Genomic DNA, 7,595 nt, shown 5'->3' with positions numbered 1-7,595 from the left:
TGCAGCACAATTTGCAATGCTTCCATGACCGGGAGCTTTCTGCATAGACCATTTACAGCTTGAACAGATGCAACAGAAGGGGCTTCCACTTCCATCGAATAGGCTTTTGAAAAAAATCTTCTGTCTACGCGTGTCGTCGAGGTCTTGCAGGCAGGATCCGCCACAGTAGCAGCATTGTTAGTGGAAGGCGGTGCACGACATTCCCTGCCCTGTACTTTGGCTGGAGCTGTTCCCTCTGCCTTCCACCCGCCCCCCCCCACCGCCAACCCGCCAGCGCGCTCGGCTCCGAATGACGCCATTCGCCGAAGTTTCCCGAAGATGTTCGGACGGAGCCGCCGAGCGGCAGGCGACGGTTTGGCTTTGGTGTCCGTGGAAAGTATGTTAAGTAGCGCTCCGGAGTAAAGAGACGCGGCTGGTGCGATCGAGCCCGCGCCGAATGTGCGTGCGTGTGTGAACCAAGGGTGGAAAGGAAGAACACACACAAGGACACAGAGAATAAGAGAAATAAACTTGAGGGGACCGGGGGAGTTTTAATTTTTGGGCGGCGCGGTTCGAGTGAGCTTGAGGTGAGCGGGAGCCGGTGCCCGTGTTGCCCGGGCTCGGAGTTACGGGCATCGTGAGCCGGGCAGCTTGGACATTATGCGCCGAGCTGTGGGAGACTTGAGGCAACCGTGCGCGGTGAGTAGACGAGCACTGAAACCTGCAGACAGGGCGATCTAACAGAAAATGCTGGGAGTTTGACGAGTTTAGTGATTATTTTTAAAAATTGTTGTTGTTGAATCCGCAAACCCTCAGGTGAAGCCGGGCTTTCGTTTTGTCCTCGGCTCGCTTGCTGCATGCAGCCTCTTGAAAAGGAGCTTTTATTCTTCTTTTTAAAAAGAAATTAAATCTGTTGTGGGGAAACTGATTTGTTTTTATTTTGTGATGTGCGATCGCCATGGTAGATTAACCACTTTGTTGATCTGGCTCTGGTTTATTTTATTTTTCTTTCTTTCCACAATAAGAAATTGACAAAACTCCGCCGCCTGTTGAAAGCGAGAGGGATCCAAACGGCGATTGAAATTTCAGCAGGATAAACTTAAATTGGGAACACAAAGGGAGTCCCCAGAAATCGGTGTGGTTGCAAAATAACCAGTTTTACCTGCGGGTGTGTTCCAACTGCAGACCCTCTTCTTTTTTTTTGCTTGCTTGATTTAGCTTGTTGTAGATGAGGATTGAAACTGGAGACGATCCTTTGAAATGTGGGTTTATTTGTTCTTAACTCTATGCTCATGTTCACGTTAAGCAAGTGGGTTTGCATCGTTTTTGATATTTTTCTCTTGCAATCGCATTGACTAAGTACGACCGGGTCGTTTCTCAAAATTTTTTTTAATGTTGAGGCATTGGCTTCAGATGTTAGAAGAGTACAACATTGTTCCTCGGGACACAGGATTGTTTATCAGGATGAGAAGTATGCCATTGATGTTTTTAAAAATTATTTCTAACTGGCAGGCTTCCCGTTGTGTAACACGTAATTGATTTTGAAGATAGGTGTACGGTATGTGAAAGGAACATTGAAATAAAACATCGGCATTTGAAATGGAGAAAAACATGAATAATATAATTTTCTTTCACCGATTGACAAAATCTACTATTTTGGAGCCCTGGATGTGGGGTTGTTGAATCTCGTTATATTTTTTAAATAAGCATGATTGACAAAGATTTGAAAAGCTCACTTTCTGGGCTTCAAATTATTATTTAAGATTGGTCTGGTCTGATTTATATTTATGGTGTGGAAGATTACTTGGGCTATTTAATTTTTGTCTTTAAAATTGGTAATGACCCAAGATCATGAAGCCAAATTTTGAGTACCGTGTTTAAACCTGATCTTTTACCTTGTGACATGTGGATGGACCGTTTCCATTTTTTCCCGATTTTAATTTTTTTTAGATTTGTTAAAAGGCTCGATGTTCTTTTTCTCTCTCCCTGTTGAATTGCGAGTGTGTTTCAAATGGTGGCGTCGGTTTCTCCGTAGAGACCTCAGAGATGCGAGTGAACTTGATCCGCGAGCTTGTGCAATCGTGGATCAATGTATCTGATCGTTTGGAGACGCTCCTTATTCGGAGACCTGATCCTTTACTAAAGCTTAATAAAAGTATAATTTGATCCCGCCGACCAAAGGTTAGAACCAAGTCTGTTTTAAAGCTGCGTTTCAAGGCGGGTTGGTCTGTGTTGAAAATGCACGTTAATTTGGTAAATGATTCGTGATTTTAAATCAAGACTTCTGGTTACTTCGGAGAAAGTCATTAAATTGGTGATTAATTAATGCGTTTCAGGCTTTGGTGTGTTCTGTCATTCGCGTTTATTTAAATGTTTAAGATAATGGAGAACGGTTAACATGAAAGCTTTTAGTGTTCTAGCCATCGAAGCTGGGGAGCTTGGTCATAATAAGCAGTACTTCTGTAATCTGATTATGAATTCTGACATAGCTCTGTGTGAGAATGATCAACTAGTTTATAAGAACATTTGGTGAATTATGCAGCCACTCTCATTTTGTGGTTAGATTTCATGATTGAAATTTACAAATAAAAAAACTAAGAGTATCCCTATTTGAATATATTGTCAAATATATAATGCTTTTATATGGACTAACATTGCAGTTCTATGCACAATTGTACTGAAAGCCAGTTGAAATGTTTTTTGAATTATATGTTTAATCTATCATTTAAACTTTTTGGAGCATTAAGTATTGATTTTGAAAGTCTGATTTTCTGCAGTGGATCTTTTACTGTAGGAGCCATCTTGTTCTCAACTCATTGCAATTATATTTGACTTGTATGAAGGTTGCCAAGTACAGCAATTGATCAGTTACTCAATAATTAACTTGAAGGGCTGATATGTTAGGATTTCCATTTTTTAATGAATACTATTGCCCAATTCTCTTCTGTTCTTTACTAATGTGTACGATTGCCCCCCCCCCCTCCCCCTACCACACACACACACACACACACAAACAACTGAAAAAGGTGAAACACAGTTAGCTGTATACCTTATTGTGTTACCTTTTTTGGTATTGTGATTAGAAGAGGAACATTATTTGTCAGAGGAAGAGGAGACCATCACAATGGTGGCTCTTTTGTTCTAGTGTAGGAGTCATTCGCTTTCTCTCCCCCCCCCCCCATACTCTCCATGCACCCCTCCCCTCCCCCACCCTCAGATCTCCCATCTTGCCGAAATACTATTTGGTTAAACGCTGATCTTTTTTTATCTTTTGTATACTGTAATTATTAAGGGTTTTTTTTTTCAAGGTTTAGTATGCTGCATTCCTATTCGTGTTAATTCCTTTGAACACACTAAAACAATCTGAATGTTGGATGTTTTTAAGTTCCACAGAAGTTGAAGTTTTTTGTTCATTGAATATCATTATCTTATTGCTACCATAGTTTTCCTTATGATCAGCATACTTATAAGTGGTGGTGCAATTTGAAATTGCATACACTTGAGTTTTGGATTCAAACTTGATTTAAGTAAGTTACTCTCTATATTTGTTGAGCTGGAAGGCAAATGACTTCATGGTATCCGAGTATTTACGTACACCTCAATTCATTTATTATTTATTTTGGTGCTTTCCTTCTGTATCTAATTTAGATTTGTGACCTTTAGACTAGTTGTACAGTGCATAGTCCAAAGGTAGTCTTGCAAAGATAGCAAAGAACCCAAAAAGGGTTTTGGCCCGAAACGTCGCCTATTTCCTTCGCTCCATAGATGCTGCTGCACCCGCTGAGTTCCTCCAGCAATTTTGTGTACCCCCAAAGGTAGTCCAGGTCATTTTACTCTGGTTTTATAGGCACTGCACTGTTGGCAATATAAACAGGGAAACTTGAAAACATTTGGTTCTTCCAATAACTTGTGACCGCTAACTTATGACCAGTTCTACCTTCCTCCCTTTATTCTATTTTTCTTCTTGGTTATCGTTACTGGCTGAACTTAATTGTTAACAATCTCATGTCAACTTAAGCACTGGTTACTTTTCTGACCCACATATAGTCTCCATCTCACAGACTGCTTGTTTTCATTTATAAATCATTCTTTGTCACTGCTGTTGCTTCAGCCCATCATCCTCAAGACATTCTTGATGTCTTCTCATGATTCAATTATAACAGTGCCTTCCCTGCTGGCATTCCATCCTCCATAAAGTCCGGCTCAATCTAAGCTTGGAAAGCAAAAATACTGTACTGCAGATGCGGGAATCTGAAATAAAAATAGAAATGCTGGAAGAACTCAGCTAGTCAATCAGCATGTGTGGAAGGAGATATCACAATGTTCTGATAAGGGATCTTCAATGAAAAGTTTTCCATCCCAATAAGCTGCTGATAAATCTTTAGTCATAAAATAGCAGTCTACCTTGGATCCTCATTGTCCTCTTCACTGTTATGTGCAGAACAGAGAAGGTTGTTCCATTGATAATGCATGAATTGTAGTGTGGATTCTGACTTTTATTGCATGCTTGTAAATTGGATGATAGCAAAGAACAAAGTGCTGGAGTAATTCAGCAGGGTGGCAGCATCTATGGAGGGAAATGGACATCTAGCTAGGTTAACTGAGATAACCCAATAGTTTGTTCCAATCTGGGGAAGGATGTTTCACGTTCTGATTTCTGTTCCATTCTGCATTGTTTAAGTTATGGGAACTTTGTCTCTGAGTGGACAAAGTAACCGAAAAACACTTTGCAATGATCTGAATTGATACAATCTTCTCACATTTGGTTCCTATTCCTTTTGCATGGTGAATAAAATCATAGCATCTAATAATCAACACCACATCCAAAAACATACGCATCTTGAATGCAGCATCGAGGTTTTACATCCATATAAAATTATGGATTGAGAGCAAATTTTAACAACCTTTCCATTTTAATATTCATAGAGATGCAATCCACTACATGACAAAGGGTTGCATCGCAAATGTACTTCTGTTAAACTAATTCTTCACCTGGTAGTTTGGAAGATTGCTCGTTTTTGTACAGTCCACATAGGACTAATCCAATTCAGCCAATTACTTCCCAATCTGTCCACACTCAATTGCTGGCGAAGAGATGGAAGCTGTTGATGTAAATCTAGCAGCATTGACACTCCAGATGTCCAGTTTTTGGTTTTGCCTGTATTGGCTCCCGGTCTTGTCACGGCACCGGTCAAAACAGCACAAAGAACTGACTTCCCTCTACATCAAGGTACCATTTGGCTGACTGTGACATCAAGGACGCCTGGTAAAACTGAAATAAATGGACATCAATGGGAAGTCACTGCCAATGGTTGGAGTCCTGTACTGCACAAAAGAAGATGGTTGTTCGATGACAATTATCCCAGGCTTTGAGATCATTGCAAGATCCTTTTGGAGCAGTATTCCAGGCCTATCCATCCACTGTTATTTGTGCAATAACTGTGGTCTCATTATAATTCTCGATGTAAAGATTTTTTGCTGATTACTGCAGAATGTTCATTTTCCATTCTAATTTCTCCTAAACAAAGCCTGTAAAACATTCAGGCAGAGGCTGATGCATGACAAGTGATTTGCATCAAGGATCTAGGTTCCTCGGACCTAATGGGCTTCTTCCTATGATCATTAAACAAGTGGCTTATGAAATAGTTGATGCATTGGTTTCAATTTTCCAAAATTAGATTCAAGGAAGGTTCCATTAGATTCAAAAATACAATTTTCCACTCTTTTATTCAAATAGAGAGGGAGATAGACAGCAGGAAACTACAGACCAATTAATTTAACATTTGCTACTTCTAATATTAACAATATTGAAGAGCTTGACCAAAGCCATCGTTTTTTTTGATGGTGGGTCCCCATTGCAAAACTGGTCATCTGGGATTTAGAGACAACTTATAAATGCTTCTTAATGTTTCATGTGCTACTTAACAGTGTTTTTAATGGAGTCTGTGTGAACATATATGCTTTTAAGCCTGGAGAAGTTTCACCTTCATAATTTGTGCCTAGACAGCAATTTGGGACTGGACATGAATTATGCCTTGTGAAGATGTGGGTTGTGGATCAGTAGCTGTTGCTAATGTGAATGGGTAGCATTTCTAGTTAGCGATGGGTTAAGGTACAGTCTAATAATGATCTTATCTATGAAATATTGGGCCATATTTAACAGGAGCCTGTTGAACAAGATGAACAAGAGCTTGTTTTTGCTATATTTGTTCATGCATGTTTACTTTGCATGAGGCTTTGTTAGTTAGAGAGCATGCAAACGTGGTGCCTCAGAGACCTGTGTGAACAAGCTAGCAATTTTGTAGTTCCTTAACCAATCAGACTGAGATTAACCAGTGGAGAGCCAGGAAAACATGATAAAATAATGAATTCATTGTTGAATCACATGCAAATCACAAAATTAGGGAGAAAGAAAGGTTGGATTGAGAAGGGACAAAGGAGTGACAAAGTAAAATTTAAATTAAATGTTGCTGGGGATTTTTAGAAAAGCAATTAAAGTTGATAGAATGTGCTTCCCACATGTCGTAGTTAGCTATCCATGTTGAAAGGGTTGTTTAGCAGTAATTAACAGTTCTCACAAGGACAAGCCTTAACTTTTTATGGTCAACTTAATTTGTATTCACCGGTACAGGATCTTTACAGTGTTCAATATATTTGGAGTGTGAGCCAGAAAGCAAGATGTCATTTTTTAGAAAACTAATAAAGGGGCACAGATTTGCAGGCAATTTATGCATAAATAATAGTTAGCCTTCCTCATATTTTGGGTGTAAATATTTTCTATTATGTACACACAAATTGGGTAGCTTGTGAATTCCTCAGATTTCCTTGATCAAAACATTCAGTTTCAAACTGAATGGAATTTTGGTGGTTTTGTAAAAATAAAGTTGAGTCAAATAATTGGCTGTTGTCTGAAACTAGTTAGAAACATAGAAATTAGGTGCAGGAGTAGGCCATTCGGCCCTTCGAGCCTGCACCGCCATTCAATATGATCATGGCTGATCATCCAACTCAGTATCCCGTACCTGCCTTCTCTCCATACCCTCTGATCCCCTTAGCCACAAGGGCCACATCTAACTCCCTCTTAAATATAGCCAATGAACTGGCCTCGACTACCCTCTGTGGCAGAGAGTTCCAGAGATTCACCACTCTCTGTGTGAAAAAAGTTCTTCTCATCTCGGTTTTAAAGGATTTCCCCCTTATCCTTAAGCTGTGACCCCTTGTCCTGGACTTCCCCAACATCGGGAGCAATCTTCCTGCATCTAGCCTGTCCAACCCCTTAAGAATTTTGTAAGTTTCTATAAGATCCCCTCTCAATCTCCTAATTCTAGAGAGTAACAGGGATGTTGAAATCCAATAATACAAGAGCAAATTACAATTCATAGGGGGAACTGAAATCTTTTACATTAGTAGAATGTCACTAAGTTCTTAAAAGCTAATTAAATAATTTTATTGACAGTATTTATATTGTCACGTAGGAAGCAGCCATTTTGCAAATAGCGAGATCGCAAAAATAGCAATGATATATTGACTGAATTATCAAATCTGGTGATGCTTGTTGAAGAATAAATATTAATCAGGACATTTGGTTCTATTCTTGGTTAAGTTCTGGTATCTTA

General features: G+C 39.6%; 1 protein-coding gene across 19 annotated transcripts in view; it reads left to right on the top strand.

The window, feature by feature from the left end:
• The first annotated feature begins 291 nt into the window (after positions 1-291).
• ptprf (protein tyrosine phosphatase receptor type F) overlaps positions 292-7,595 on the top strand; it is a 334,322-nt gene continuing 327,018 nt past the window's right edge. For 14 of the 19 annotated variants that reach the window (XM_033028831.1, XM_033028835.1, XM_033028830.1 and 11 more), the window contains exon 1: positions 293-678. The gene's annotated coding sequence lies outside the window, so the exon portion shown is untranslated. Of the gene's footprint in view, positions 679-7,595 lie in introns of all 19 variants that reach the window. The other 5 variants (XM_033028829.1, XM_033028828.1, XM_033028822.1 and 2 more) reach the window with 2 other exon arrangements.

The sequence above is a fragment of the Amblyraja radiata genome, chromosome 10 (assembly GCF_010909765.2).
Source record: "Amblyraja radiata isolate CabotCenter1 chromosome 10, sAmbRad1.1.pri, whole genome shotgun sequence".
NCBI lineage: Eukaryota > Metazoa > Chordata > Chondrichthyes > Rajiformes > Rajidae > Amblyraja > Amblyraja radiata.
Note: the sequence above shows the minus strand (reverse complement) of the source record. Positions and strands in the feature narration are given on the sequence as shown.